The following is a 14,193-nucleotide window of genomic DNA, read 5'->3' on the forward strand; positions in this document are numbered from 1 at the left end:
GACAATAGGCGGTGACGTATTTCAGAAATCACCTGCCGATTCGTACTGTTTTGTCGTTTTCAAAGTCTTCTTGGCAAACTTGGTTAGCACATTCTCCCTCAAACTGAGTTAATTACTGCATTTTCGTTCCATTACAGTAGTTTAAAAGGCATAAGGAAGCATCTTTGTCACAACAGAAAGGTAGTTTGAAAATTGGGCTGGCGACATAACAAAAAAAAAACAGTAAGGGAGCCAACAGCACCCAGGTTTCCCAGGCGGTCACCCATCCAAGTACTAGCCGGGCCCGATGATGCTTAACTTCGGTGATCGGACGAGAACCGGTGTATTCATCATGGTATGGCCGTTGGCGCTCATCTAATGTAGGAGCACGGCAGAATTCGCGTTCGGCTTTTCTCCCAACACACAAAATGTTAGTTTTCGGCCGCATTTGACGAAAGCGCTTCCTTCCGCAACCGCCAGTTCCTCGAGGACGGCGCGGGGAGGCACGCCCGGCGTCCCAGCAGAGTGACGGCCGAATTGGCGGGCGCACCGCCGCGTGTGTTAGACGCACTGCTGCTCGTTGCACCCCCTGTCATTCGCTGGGCGCGTGCAGCCTTCGACACTAGCGGAGGACGCATCTTGTCCCTGGTGTTCAGCGGAGGGCCTGTGCGGGGTGTGGCAGTGTCGTGCTGGAGGGCCCACTGGTAGCGATGTGGGCTACCTCGCCTCGCCACGCCTCGCCTCGCCTCGCCTCACACCAGGTGTCTGCGTAGTTTGCAGTGCATTCGCACCATTCCTATCCCTGTCCCTGTCCCCGTCCCGACTTGTCCCGACTTTGCTCGACTGCCGCTCGCTGCCGCTCGGGTCGTGGTCCATATGACAGCGCAAGCACGACAAACGTCTGCGGGACGAGACGAGACGAGACGAGACGAGACGACTAAGGAATAAATTCGTGGTTACAAATCAAATTTGGAACTCAACACACCTACACAACAATAGGCGGTGACGTATTTCAGAAATCACCTGCCGATTCGTACTGTTTTGTCGTTTTCAAAGTCTTTTTGGCAAACTTGGTTAGCACATTCTCCCTCAAACTGAGTTAATTACTGCATTTTCGTACCATTACAGTAGTTTAAAAGGCTTAAAGAAGCATCTTTGTCACAACAGAAAGGTAGTTTGAAAATTGGGCTGGCGACATAACAAAAAAAAAAAAACAGGAAGGGAGCCAGCAGCACCCGGGTTTCCCAGGCGGTCACCCATCCAAGTACTAGCCGGGCCCGATGATGCTTAACTTCGGTGATCGGACGAGAACCGGTGTATTCATCATGGTATGGCCGTTGGCGCTCATCTAATGTAGGAGCACGGCAGAATTCGCGTTCGGCTTTTCTCCCAACACACAAAATGTTAGTTTTCGGCCGCATTTGACGAAAGCGCTTCCTTCCGCAACCGCCAGTTCCTCGAGGACGGCGCGGGGAGGCACGCCCGGCGTCCAAGCAGAGTGACGGCCGAATTGGCGGGCGCACCGCCGCGTGTGTTAGACGTACTGCTGCTCGTTGCACCCCCTGTCATTCGCTGGGCGCGTGCAGCCTTCGACACTAGCGGAGGACGCATCTTGTCCCTGGTGTTCAGCGGAGGGCCTGTGCGGGGTGTGGCAGTGTCGTGCTGGAGGGCCCACTGGTAGCGATGTGGGCTACCTCGCCTCGCCACGCCTCGCCTCGCCTCGCCTCACACCAGGTGTCTGCGTAGTTTGCAGTGCATTCGCACCATTCCTATCCCTGTCCCTGTCCCCGTCCCGACTTGTCCCGACTTTGCTCGACTGCCGCTCGCTGCCGCTCGGGTCGTGGTCCATATGACAGCGCAAGCACGACAAACGTCTGCGGGACGAGACGAGACGAGACGAGACGAGACGACTAAGGAATAAATTCGTGGTTACAAATCAAATTTGGAACTCAACACACCTACACAACAATAGGCGGTGACGTATTTCAGAAATCACCTGCCGATTCGTACTGTTTTGTCGTTTTCAAAGTCTTTTTGGCAAACTTGGTTAGCACATTCTCCCTCAAACTGAGTTAATTACTGCATTTTCGTACCATTACAGTAGTTTAAAAGGCTTAAAGAAGCATCTTTGTCACAACAGAAAGGTAGTTTGAAAATTGGGCTGGCGACATAACAAAAAAAAAAAAACAGGAAGGGAGCCAGCAGCACCCGGGTTTCCCAGGCGGTCACCCATCCAAGTACTAGCCGGGCCCGATGATGCTTAACTTCGGTGATCGGACGAGAACCGGTGTATTCATCATGGTATGGCCGTTGGCGCTCATCTAATGTAGGAGCACGGCAGAATTCGCGTTCGGCTTTTCTCCCAACACACAAAATGTTAGTTTTCGGCCGCATTTGACGAAAGCGCTTCCTTCCGCAACCGCCAGTTCCTCGAGGACGGCGCGGGGAGGCACGCCCGGCGTCCAAGCAGAGTGACGGCCGAATTGGCGGGCGCACCGCCGCGTGTGTTAGACGTACTGCTGCTCGTTGCACCCCCTGTCATTCGCTGGGCGCGTGCAGCCTTCGACACTAGCGGAGGACGCATCTTGTCCCTGGTGTTCAGCGGAGGGCCTGTGCGGGGTGTGGCAGTGTCGTGCTGGAGGGCCCACTGGTAGCGATGTGGGCTACCTCGCCTCGCCACGCCTCGCCTCGCCTCGCCTCACACCAGGTGTCTGCGTAGTTTGCAGTGCATTCGCACCATTCCTATCCCTGTCCCTGTCCCCGTCCCGACTTGTCCCGACTTTGCTCGACTGCCGCTCGCTGCCGCTCGGGTCGTGGTCCATATGACAGCGCAAGCACGACAAACGTCTGCGGGACGAGACGAGACGAGACGAGACGAGACGACTAAGGAATAAATTCGTGGTTACAAATCAAATTTGGAACTCAACACACCTACACAACAATAGGCGGTGACGTATTTCAGAAATCACCTGCCGATTCGTACTGTTTTGTCGTTTTCAAAGTCTTTTTGGCAAACTTGGTTAGCACATTCTCCCTCAAACTGAGTTAATTACTGCATTTTCGTACCATTACAGTAGTTTAAAAGGCTTAAAGAAGCATCTTTGTCACAACAGAAAGGTAGTTTGAAAATTGGGCTGGCGACATAACAAAAAAAAAAAAACAGGAAGGGAGCCAGCAGCACCCGGGTTTCCCAGGCGGTCACCCATCCAAGTACTAGCCGGGCCCGATGATGCTTAACTTCGGTGATCGGACGAGAACCGGTGTATTCATCATGGTATGGCCGTTGGCGCTCATCTAATGTAGGAGCACGGCAGAATTCGCGTTCGGCTTTTCTCCCAACACACAAAATGTTAGTTTTCGGCCGCATTTGACGAAAGCGCTTCCTTCCGCAACCGCCAGTTCCTCGAGGACGGCGCGGGGAGGCACGCCCGGCGTCCAAGCAGAGTGACGGCCGAATTGGCGGGCGCACCGCCGCGTGTGTTAGACGTACTGCTGCTCGTTGCACCCCCTGTCATTCGCTGGGCGCGTGCAGCCTTCGACACTAGCGGAGGACGCATCTTGTCCCTGGTGTTCAGCGGAGGGCCTGTGCGGGGTGTGGCAGTGTCGTGCTGGAGGGCCCACTGGTAGCGATGTGGGCTTCCTCGCCTCACCACGCCTCGCCTCGCCTCGCCTCACACCAGGTGTCTGCGTAGTTTGCAGTGCATTCGCACCATTCCTATCCCTGTCCCTGTCCCCGTCCCGACTTGTCCCGACTTTGCTCGACTGCCGCTCGCTGCCGCTCGGGTCGTGGTCCATATGACAGCGCAAGCACGACAAACGTCTGCGGGACGAGACGAGACGAGACGAGACGAGACGACTAAGGAATAAATTCGTGGTTACAAATCAAATTTGGAACTCAACACACCTACACAACAATAGGCGGTGACGTATTTCAGAAATCACCTGCCGATTCGTACTGTTTTGTCGTTTTCAAAGTCTTTTTGGCAAACTTGGTTAGCACATTCTCCCTCAAACTGAGTTAATTACTGCATTTTCGTACCATTACAGTAGTTTAAAAGGCTTAAAGAAGCATCTTTGTCACAACAGAAAGGTAGTTTGAAAATTGGGCTGGCGACATAACAAAAAAAAAAAAACAGGAAGGGAGCCAGCAGCACCCGGGTTTCCCAGGCGGTCACCCATCCAAGTACTAGCCGGGCCCGATGATGCTTAACTTCGGTGATCGGACGAGAACCGGTGTATTCATCATGGTATGGCCGTTGGCGCTCATCTAATGTAGGAGCACGGCAGAATTCGCGTTCGGCTTTTCTCCCAACACACAAAATGTTAGTTTTCGGCCGCATTTGACGAAAGCGCTTCCTTCCGCAACCGCCAGTTCCTCGAGGACGGCGCGGGGAGGCACGCCCGGCGTCCAAGCAGAGTGACGGCCGAATTGGCGGGCGCACCGCCGCGTGTGTTAGACGTACTGCTGCTCGTTGCACCCCCTGTCATTCGCTGGGCGCGTGCAGCCTTCGACACTAGCGGAGGACGCATCTTGTCCCTGGTGTTCAGCGGAGGGCCTGTGCGGGGTGTGGCAGTGTCGTGCTGGAGGGCCCACTGGTAGCGATGTGGGCTACCTCGCCTCGCCACGCCTCGCCTCGCCTCGCCTCACACCAGGTGTCTGCGTAGTTTGCAGTGCATTCGCACCATTCCTATCCCTGTCCCTGTCCCCGTCCCGACTTGTCCCGACTTTGCTCGACTGCCGCTCGCTGCCGCTCGGGTCGTGGTCCATATGACAGCGCAAGCACGACAAACGTCTGCGGGACGAGACGAGACGAGACGAGACGAGACGACTAAGGAATAAATTCGTGGTTACAAATCAAATTTGGAACTCAACACACCTACACAACAATAGGCGGTGACGTATTTCAGAAATCACCTGCCGATTCGTACTGTTTTGTCGTTTTCAAAGTCTTTTTGGCAAACTTGGTTAGCACATTCTCCCTCAAACTGAGTTAATTACTGCATTTTCGTACCATTACAGTAGTTTAAAAGGCTTAAAGAAGCATCTTTGTCACAACAGAAAGGTAGTTTGAAAATTGGGCTGGCGACATAACAAAAAAAAAAAAACAGGAAGGGAGCCAGCAGCACCCGGGTTTCCCAGGCGGTCACCCATCCAAGTACTAGCCGGGCCCGATGATGCTTAACTTCGGTGATCGGACGAGAACCGGTGTATTCATCATGGTATGGCCGTTGGCGCTCATCTAATGTAGGAGCACGGCAGAATTCGCGTTCGGCTTTTCTCCCAACACACAAAATGTTAGTTTTCGGCCGCATTTGACGAAAGCGCTTCCTTCCGCAACCGCCAGTTCCTCGAGGACGGCGCGGGGAGGCACGCCCGGCGTCCAAGCAGAGTGACGGCCGAATTGGCGGGCGCACCGCCGCGTGTGTTAGACGTACTGCTGCTCGTTGCACCCCCTGTCATTCGCTGGGCGCGTGCAGCCTTCGACACTAGCGGAGGACGCATCTTGTCCCTGGTGTTCAGCGGAGGGCCTGTGCGGGGTGTGGCAGTGTCGTGCTGGAGGGCCCACTGGTAGCGATGTGGGCTACCTCGCCTCGCCACGCCTCGCCTCGCCTCGCCTCACACCAGGTGTCTGCGTAGTTTGCAGTGCATTCGCACCATTCCTATCCCTGTCCCTGTCCCCGTCCCGACTTGTCCCGACTTTGCTCGACTGCCGCTCGCTGCCGCTCGGGTCGTGGTCCATATGACAGCGCAAGCACGACAAACGTCTGCGGGACGAGACGAGACGAGACGAGACGAGACGACTAAGGAATAAATTCGTGGTTACAAATCAAATTTGGAACTCAACACACCTACACAACAATAGGCGGTGACGTATTTCAGAAATCACCTGCCGATTCGTACTGTTTTGTCGTTTTCAAAGTCTTTTTGGCAAACTTGGTTAGCACATTCTCCCTCAAACTGAGTTAATTACTGCATTTTCGTACCATTACAGTAGTTTAAAAGGCTTAAAGAAGCATCTTTGTCACAACAGAAAGGTAGTTTGAAAATTGGGCTGGCGACATAACAAAAAAAAAAAAACAGGAAGGGAGCCAGCAGCACCCGGGTTTCCCAGGCGGTCACCCATCCAAGTACTAGCCGGGCCCGATGATGCTTAACTTCGGTGATCGGACGAGAACCGGTGTATTCATCATGGTATGGCCGTTGGCGCTCATCTAATGTAGGAGCACGGCAGAATTCGCGTTCGGCTTTTCTCCCAACACACAAAATGTTAGTTTTCGGCCGCATTTGACGAAAGCGCTTCCTTCCGCAACCGCCAGTTCCTCGAGGACGGCGCGGGGAGGCACGCCCGGCGTCCAAGCAGAGTGACGGCCGAATTGGCGGGCGCACCGCCGCGTGTGTTAGACGTACTGCTGCTCGTTGCACCCCCTGTCATTCGCTGGGCGCGTGCAGCCTTCGACACTAGCGGAGGACGCATCTTGTCCCTGGTGTTCAGCGGAGGGCCTGTGCGGGGTGTGGCAGTGTCGTGCTGGAGGGCCCACTGGTAGCGATGTGGGCTTCCTCGCCTCACCACGCCTCGCCTCGCCTCGCCTCACACCAGGTGTCTGCGTAGTTTGCAGTGCATTCGCACCATTCCTATCCCTGTCCCTGTCCCCGTCCCGACTTGTCCCGACTTTGCTCGACTGCCGCTCGCTGCCGCTCGGGTCGTGGTCCATATGACAGCGCAAGCACGACAAACGTCTGCGGGACGAGACGAGACGAGACGAGACGAGACGACTAAGGAATAAATTCGTGGTTACAAATCAAATTTGGAACTCAACACACCTACACAACAATAGGCGGTGACGTATTTCAGAAATCACCTGCCGATTCGTACTGTTTTGTCGTTTTCAAAGTCTTTTTGGCAAACTTGGTTAGCACATTCTCCCTCAAACTGAGTTAATTACTGCATTTTCGTACCATTACAGTAGTTTAAAAGGCTTAAAGAAGCATCTTTGTCACAACAGAAAGGTAGTTTGAAAATTGGGCTGGCGACATAACAAAAAAAAAAAAACAGGAAGGGAGCCAGCAGCACCCGGGTTTCCCAGGCGGTCACCCATCCAAGTACTAGCCGGGCCCGATGATGCTTAACTTCGGTGATCGGACGAGAACCGGTGTATTCATCATGGTATGGCCGTTGGCGCTCATCTAATGTAGGAGCACGGCAGAATTCGCGTTCGGCTTTTCTCCCAACACACAAAATGTTAGTTTTCGGCCGCATTTGACGAAAGCGCTTCCTTCCGCAACCGCCAGTTCCTCGAGGACGGCGCGGGGAGGCACGCCCGGCGTCCAAGCAGAGTGACGGCCGAATTGGCGGGCGCACCGCCGCGTGTGTTAGACGTACTGCTGCTCGTTGCACCCCCTGTCATTCGCTGGGCGCGTGCAGCCTTCGACACTAGCGGAGGACGCATCTTGTCCCTGGTGTTCAGCGGAGGGCCTGTGCGGGGTGTGGCAGTGTCGTGCTGGAGGGCCCACTGGTAGCGATGTGGGCTTCCTCGCCTCACCACGCCTCGCCTCGCCTCGCCTCACACCAGGTGTCTGCGTAGTTTGCAGTGCATTCGCATCATTCCTATCCCTGTCCCTGTCCCCGTCCCGACTTGTCCCGACTTTGCTCGACTGCCGCTCGCTGCCGCTCGGGTCGTGGTCCATATGACAGCGCAAGCACGACAAACGTCTGCGGGACGAGACGAGACGAGACGAGACGAGACGACTAAGGAATAAATTCGTGGTTACAAATCAAATTTGGAACTCAACACACCTACACAACAATAGGCGGTGACGTATTTCAGAAATCACCTGCCGATTCGTACTGTTTTGTCGTTTTCAAAGTCTTTTTGGCAAACTTGGTTAGCACATTCTCCCTCAAACTGAGTTAATTACTGCATTTTCGTACCATTACAGTAGTTTAAAAGGCTTAAAGAAGCATCTTTGTCACAACAGAAAGGTAGTTTGAAAATTGGGCTGGCGACATAACAAAAAAAAAAAAACAGGAAGGGAGCCAGCAGCACCCGGGTTTCCCAGGCGGTCACCCATCCAAGTACTAGCCGGGCCCGATGATGCTTAACTTCGGTGATCGGACGAGAACCGGTGTATTCATCATGGTATGGCCGTTGGCGCTCATCTAATGTAGGAGCACGGCAGAATTCGAGTTCGGCTTTTCTCCCAACACACAAAATGTTAGTTTTCGGCCGCATTTGACGAAAGCGCTTCCTTCCGCAACCGCCAGTTCCTCGAGGACGGCGCGGGGAGGCACGCCCGGCGTCCAAGCAGAGTGACGGCCGAATTGGCGGGCGCACCGCCGCGTGTGTTAGACGTACTGCTGCTCGTTGCACCCCCTGTCATTCGCTGGGCGCGTGCAGCCTTCGACACTAGCGGAGGACGCATCTTGTCCCTGGTGTTCAGCGGAGGGCCTGTGCGGGGTGTGGCAGTGTCGTGCTGGAGGGCCCACTGGTAGCGATGTGGGCTTCCTCGCCTCACCACGCCTCGCCTCGCCTCGCCTCACACCAGGTGTCTGCGTAGTTTGCAGTGCATTCGCACCATTCCTATCCCTGTCCCTGTCCCCGTCCCGACTTGTGCCGACTTTGCTCGACTGCCGCTCGCTGCCGCTCGGGTCGTGGTCCATATGACAGCGCAAGCACGACAAACGTCTGCGGGACGAGACGAGACGAGATGAGACGAGACGAGACGACTAAGGAATAAATTCGTGGTTACAAATCAAATTTGGAACTCTACACTCCTACACGACAATAGGCGGTGACGTATTTCAGAAATCACCTGCCGATTCGTACTGTTTTGTCGTTTACAAAGTCTTCTTGGCAAACTTGGTTAGCACATTCTCCCTCAAACTGAGTTAATTACTGCATTTTCGTTCCATTATAGTAGTTTAAAAGGCATAAGGAAGCATCTTTGTCACAACAGAAAGGTAGTTTGAAAATTGGGCTGGCGACATAACAAAAAAAAAAAACAGGAAGGGAGCCAGCAGCACCCGGGTTTCCCAGGCGGTCACCCATCCAAGTACTAGCCGGGCCCGATGATGCTTAACTTCGGTGATCGGACGAGAACCGGTGTATTCATCATGGTATGGCCGTTGACGCTCATCTAATGTAGGAGCACGGCAGAATTCGCGTTCGGCTTTTCTCCCAACACACAAAATGTTAGTTTTCGGCCGCATTTGACGAAAGCGCTTCCTTCCGCAACCGCCAGTTCCTCGAGGACGGCGCGGGGAGGCACGCCCGGCGTCCCAGCAGAGTGACGGCCGAATTGGCGGGCGCACCGCCGCGTGTGTTAGACGCACTGCTGCTCGTTGCACCCCCTGTCATTCGCTGGGCGCGTGCAGCCTTCGACACTAGCGGAGGACGCATCTTGTCCCTGGTGTTCAGCGGAGGGCCTGTGCGGGGTGTGGCAGTGTCGTGCTGGAGGGCCCACTGGTAGCGATGTGGGCTTCCTCGCCTCACCACGCCTCGCCTCGCCTCGCCTCACACCAGGTGTCTGCGTAGTTTGCAGTGCATTCGCACCATTCCTATCCCTGTCCCTGTCCCCGTCCCGACTTGTGCCGACTTTGCTCGACTGCCGCTCGCTGTCGCTCGGGTCGTGGTCCATATGACAGCGCAAGCACGACAAACGTCTGCGGGACGAGACGAGACGAGATGAGACGAGACGAGACGACTAAGGAATAAATTCGTGGTTACAAATCAAATTTGGAACTCTACACTCCTACACGACAATAGGCGGTGACGTATTTCAGAAATCACCTGCCGATTCGTACTGTTTTGTCGTTTTCAAAGTCTTCTTGGCAAACTTGGTTAGCACATTCTCCCTCAAACTGAGTTAATTACTGCATTTTCGTTCCATTATAGTAGTTTAAAAGGCATAAGGAAGCATCTTTGTCACAACAGAAAGGTAGTTTGAAAATTGGGCTGGCGACATAACAAAAAAAAAACAGTAAGGGAGCCAACAGCACCCGCGTTTCCCAGGCGGTCACCCATCCAAGTACTAGCCGGGCCCGATGATGCTTAACTTCGGTGATCGGACGAGAACCGGTGTATTCATCATGGTATGGCCGTTGGCGCTCATCTAATGTAGGAGCACGGCAGAATTCGCGTTCGGCTTTTCTCCCAACACACAAAATGTTAGTTTTCGGCCGCATTTGACGAAAGCGCTTCCTTCCGCAACCGCCAGTTCCTCGAGGACGGCGCGGGGAGGCACGCCCGGCGTCCCAGCAGAGTGACGGCCGAATTGGCGGGCGCACCGCCGCGTGTGTTAGACGCACTGCTGCTCGTTGCACCCCCTGTCATTCGCTGGGCGCGTGCAGCCTTCGACACTAGCGGAGGACGCATCTTGTCCCTGGTGTTCAGCGGAGGGCCTGTGCGGGGTGTGGCAGTGTCGTGCTGGAGGGCCCACTGGTAGCGATGTGGGCTTCCTCGCCTCACCACGCCTCGCCTCGCCTCGCCTCACACCAGGTGTCTGCGTAGTTTGCAGTGCATTCGCACCATTCCTATCCCTGTCCCTGTCCCCGTCCCGACTTGTGCCGACTTTGCTCGACTGCCGCTCGCTGCCGCTCGGGTCGTGGTCCATATGACAGCGCAAGCACGACAAACGTCTGCGGGACGAGACGAGACGAGACGAGACGACTAAGGAATAAATTCGTGGTTACAAATCAAATTTGGAACTCAACACACCTACACAACAATAGGCGGTGACGTATTTCAGAAATCAACTGCCGATTCGTACTGTTTTGTCGTTTTCAAAGTCTTCTTGGCAAACTTGGTTAGCACATTCTCCCTCAAACTGAGTTAATTACTGCATTTTCGTACCATTACAGTAGTTTAAAAGGCTTAAAGAAGCATCTTTGTCACAACAGAAAGGTAGTTTGAAAATTGGGCTGGCGACATAACAAAAAAAAAAAAAAACAGGAAGGGAGCCAGCAGCACCCGGGTTTCCCAGGCGGTCACCCATCCAAGTACTAGCCGGGCCCGATGATGCTTAACTTCGGTGATCGGACGAGAACCGGTGTATTCATCATGGTATGGCCGTTAACGCACATCTAATGTAGGAGCACGGCAGAATTCGCGTTCGGCTTTTCTCCCAACACACAAAATGTTAGTTTTCGGCCGCATTTGACGAAAGCGCTTCCTTCCGCAACCGCCAGTTCCTCGAGGACGGCGCGGGGAGGCACGCCCGGCGTCCCAGCAGAGTGACGGCCGAATTGGCGGGCGCACCGCCGCGTGTGTTAGACGCACTGCTGCTCGTTGCACCCCCTGTCATTCGCTGGGCGCGTGCAGCCTTCGACACTAGCGGAGGACGCATCTTGTCCCTGGTGTTCAGCGGAGGGCCTGTGCGGGGTGTGGCAGTGTCGTGCTGGAGGGCCCACTGGTAGCGATGTGGGCTTCCTCGCCTCGCCACGCCTCGCCTCGCCTCGCCTCACACCAGGTGTCTGCGTAGTTTGCAGTGCATTCGCACCATTCCTATCCCTGTCCCTGTCCCCGTCCCGACTTGTCCCGACTTTGCTCGACTGCCGCTCGCTGCCGCTCGGGTCGTGGTCCATATGACAGCGCAAGCACGACAAACGTCTGCGGGACGAGACGAGACGAGATGAGACGAGACGAGACGACTAAGGAATAAATTCGTGGTTACAAATCAAATTTGGAACTCTACACTCCTACACGACAATAGGCGGTGACGTATTTCAGAAATCACCTGCCGATTCGTACTGTTTTGTCGTTTTCAAAGTCTTCTTGGCAAACTTGGTTAGCACATTCTCCCTCAAACTGAGTTAATTACTGCATTTTCGTTCCATTATAGTAGTTTAAAAGGCATAAGGAAGCATCTTTGTCACAACAGAAAGGTAGTTTGAAAATTGGGCTGGCGACATAACAAAAAAAAAACAGTAAGGGAGCCAACAGCACCCGGGTTTCCCAGGCGGTCACCCATCCAAGTACTAGCCGGGCCCGATGATGCTTAACTTCGGTGATCGGACGAGAACCGGTGTATTCATCATGGTATGGCCGTTGGCGCTCATCTAATGTAGGAGCACGGCAGAATTCGCGTTCGGCTTTTCTCCCAACACACAAAATGTTAGTTTTCGGCCGCATTTGACGAAAGCGCTTCCTTCCGCAACCGCCAGTTCCTCGTGGACGGCGCGGGGAGGCACGCCCGGCGTCCCAGCAGAGTGACGGCCGAATTGGCGGGCGCACCGCCGCGTGTGTTAGACGCACTGCTGCTCGTTGCACCCCCTGTCATTCGCTGGGCGCGTGCAGCCTTCGACACTAGCGGAGGACGCATCTTGTCCCTGGTGTTCAGCGGAGGGCCTGTGCGGGGTGTGGCAGTGTCGTGCTGGAGGGCCCACTGGTAGCGATGTGGGCTACCTCGCCTCGCCACGCCTCGCCTCGCCTCGCCTCACACCAGGTGTCTGCGTAGTTTGCAGTGCATTCGCACCATTCCTATCCCTGTCCCTGTCCCCGTCCCGACTTGTCCCGACTTTGCTCGACTGCCGCTCGCTGCCGCTCGGGTCGTGGTCCATATGACAGCGCAAGCACGACAAACGTCTGCGGGACGAGACGAGACGAGACGAGACGACTAAGGAATAAATTCGTGGTTACAAATCAAATTTGGAACTCAACACACCTACACAACAATAGGCGGTGACGTATTTCAGAAATCAACTGCCGATTCGTACTGTTTTGTCGTTTTCAAAGTCTTCTTGGCAAACTTGGTTAGCACATTCTCCCTCAAACTGAGTTAATTACTGCATTTTCGTACCATTACAGTAGTTTAAAAGGCTTAAAGAAGCATCTTTGTCACAACAGAAAGGTAGTTTGAAAATTGGGGTGGCGACATAACAAAAAAAAAAACAGGAAGGGAGCCAGCAGCACCCGGGTTTCCCAGGCGGTCACCCATCCAAGTACTAGCCGGGCCCGATGATGCTTAACTTCGGTGATCGGACGAGAACCGGTGTATTCATCATGGTATGGCCGTTGACGCTCATCTAATGTAGGAGCACGGCAGAATTCGCGTTCGGCTTTTCTCCCAACACACAAAATGTTAGTTTTCGGCCGCATTTGACGAAAGCGCTTCCTTCCGCAACCGCCAGTTCCTCGAGGACGGCGCGGGGAGGCACGCCCGGCGTCCCAGCAGAGTGACGGCCGAATTGGCGGGCGCACCGCCGCGTGTGTTAGACGCACTGCTGCTCGTTGCACCCCCTGTCATTCGCTGGGCGCGTGCAGCCTTCGACACTAGCGGAGGACGCATCTTGTCCCTGGTGTTCAGCGGAGGGCCTGTGCGGGGTGTGGCAGTGTCGTGCTGGAGGGCCCACTGGTAGCGATGTGGGCTTCCTCGCCTCGCCACGCCTCGCCTCGCCTCGCCTCACACCAGGTGTCTGCGTAGTTTGCAGTGCATTCGCACCATTCCTATCCCTGTCCCTGTCCCCGTCCCGACTTGTCCCGACTTTGCTCGACTGCCGCTCGCTGCCGCTCGGGTCGTGGTCCATATGACAGCGCAAGCACGACAAACGTCTGCGGGACGAGACGAGACGAGACGAGACGAGACGACTAAGGAATAAATTCGTGGTTACAAATCAAATTTGGAACTCTACACTCCTACACAACAATAGGCGGTGACGTATTTCAGAAATCACCTGCCGATTCGTACTGTTTTGTCGTTTTCAAAGTCTTCTTGGCAAACTTGGTTAGCACATTCTCCCTCAAACTGAGTTAATTACTGCATTTTCGTTCCATTATAGTAGTTTAAAAGGCATAAGGAAGCATCTTTGTCACAACAGAAAGGTAGTTTGAAAATTGGGCTGGCGACATAACAAAAAAAAAACAGTAAGGGAGCCAACAGCACCCGGGTTTCCCAGGCGGTCACCCATCCAAGTACTAGCCGGGCCCGATGATGCTTAACTTCGGTGATCGGACGAGAACCGGTGTAGTCATCATGGTATGGCCGTTGGCGCTCATCTAATGTAGGAGCACGGCAGAATTCGCGTTCGGCTTTTCTCCCAACACACAAAATGTTAGTTTTCGGCCGCATTTGACGAAAGCGCTTCCTTCCGCAACCGCCAGTTCCTCGTGGACGGCGCGGGGAGGCACGCCCGGCGTCCCAGCAGAGTGACGGCCGAATTGGCGGGCGCACCGCCGCGTGTGTTAGACGCACTGCTGCTCGTTGCACCCCCTGTCATT

At 54.6% G+C, this 14,193-nt stretch overlaps 15 non-coding genes across 15 annotated transcripts; all 15 read right to left on the reverse strand.

Moving 5' to 3' along the window:
- Window positions 1–229: 229 nt before the first annotated feature.
- Window positions 230–348, reverse strand: LOC126101118 (5S ribosomal RNA). Its single transcript, XR_007522268.1, has one exon. It is a non-coding gene; the product is annotated as a 5S ribosomal RNA (ribosomal RNA).
- Window positions 349–1,202: 854 nt separating this feature from the next.
- LOC126101303 (5S ribosomal RNA) lies at window positions 1,203–1,321 on the reverse strand. Its single transcript, XR_007522303.1, has one exon. It is a non-coding gene; the product is annotated as a 5S ribosomal RNA (ribosomal RNA).
- Window positions 1,322–2,175: 854 nt separating this feature from the next.
- Window positions 2,176–2,294, reverse strand: LOC126101309 (5S ribosomal RNA). Its single transcript, XR_007522304.1, has one exon. It is a non-coding gene; the product is annotated as a 5S ribosomal RNA (ribosomal RNA).
- Window positions 2,295–3,148: 854 nt separating this feature from the next.
- LOC126101316 (5S ribosomal RNA) lies at window positions 3,149–3,267 on the reverse strand. The gene has a single exon (XR_007522305.1). It is a non-coding gene; the product is annotated as a 5S ribosomal RNA (ribosomal RNA).
- Window positions 3,268–4,121: 854 nt separating this feature from the next.
- Window positions 4,122–4,240, reverse strand: LOC126101333 (5S ribosomal RNA). The gene has a single exon (XR_007522307.1). It is a non-coding gene; the product is annotated as a 5S ribosomal RNA (ribosomal RNA).
- An 854-nt stretch (window positions 4,241–5,094) lies between these two features.
- Window positions 5,095–5,213, reverse strand: LOC126101340 (5S ribosomal RNA). The gene has a single exon (XR_007522308.1). It is a non-coding gene; the product is annotated as a 5S ribosomal RNA (ribosomal RNA).
- An 854-nt stretch (window positions 5,214–6,067) lies between these two features.
- Window positions 6,068–6,186, reverse strand: LOC126101348 (5S ribosomal RNA). The gene has a single exon (XR_007522309.1). It is a non-coding gene; the product is annotated as a 5S ribosomal RNA (ribosomal RNA).
- An 854-nt stretch (window positions 6,187–7,040) lies between these two features.
- On the reverse strand, window positions 7,041–7,159 carry LOC126101355 (5S ribosomal RNA). The gene has a single exon (XR_007522310.1). It is a non-coding gene; the product is annotated as a 5S ribosomal RNA (ribosomal RNA).
- Window positions 7,160–8,013: 854 nt separating this feature from the next.
- LOC126101362 (5S ribosomal RNA) lies at window positions 8,014–8,132 on the reverse strand. The gene has a single exon (XR_007522311.1). It is a non-coding gene; the product is annotated as a 5S ribosomal RNA (ribosomal RNA).
- An 858-nt stretch (window positions 8,133–8,990) lies between these two features.
- LOC126101431 (5S ribosomal RNA) lies at window positions 8,991–9,109 on the reverse strand. Its single transcript, XR_007522320.1, has one exon. It is a non-coding gene; the product is annotated as a 5S ribosomal RNA (ribosomal RNA).
- Window positions 9,110–9,965: 856 nt separating this feature from the next.
- LOC126101250 (5S ribosomal RNA) lies at window positions 9,966–10,084 on the reverse strand. Its single transcript, XR_007522296.1, has one exon. It is a non-coding gene; the product is annotated as a 5S ribosomal RNA (ribosomal RNA).
- An 851-nt stretch (window positions 10,085–10,935) lies between these two features.
- LOC126101552 (5S ribosomal RNA) lies at window positions 10,936–11,054 on the reverse strand. The gene has a single exon (XR_007522338.1). It is a non-coding gene; the product is annotated as a 5S ribosomal RNA (ribosomal RNA).
- Window positions 11,055–11,910: 856 nt separating this feature from the next.
- On the reverse strand, window positions 11,911–12,029 carry LOC126104290 (5S ribosomal RNA). Its single transcript, XR_007523308.1, has one exon. It is a non-coding gene; the product is annotated as a 5S ribosomal RNA (ribosomal RNA).
- An 847-nt stretch (window positions 12,030–12,876) lies between these two features.
- On the reverse strand, window positions 12,877–12,995 carry LOC126101438 (5S ribosomal RNA). The gene has a single exon (XR_007522321.1). It is a non-coding gene; the product is annotated as a 5S ribosomal RNA (ribosomal RNA).
- An 851-nt stretch (window positions 12,996–13,846) lies between these two features.
- On the reverse strand, window positions 13,847–13,965 carry LOC126101129 (5S ribosomal RNA). Its single transcript, XR_007522272.1, has one exon. It is a non-coding gene; the product is annotated as a 5S ribosomal RNA (ribosomal RNA).
- Between the last annotated feature and the right edge of the window lie 228 nt (window positions 13,966–14,193).

The sequence above is a fragment of the Schistocerca cancellata genome, chromosome 1 (assembly GCF_023864275.1).
Source record: "Schistocerca cancellata isolate TAMUIC-IGC-003103 chromosome 1, iqSchCanc2.1, whole genome shotgun sequence".
NCBI classification, from domain to species: Eukaryota; Metazoa; Arthropoda; class Insecta; order Orthoptera; family Acrididae; genus Schistocerca; species Schistocerca cancellata.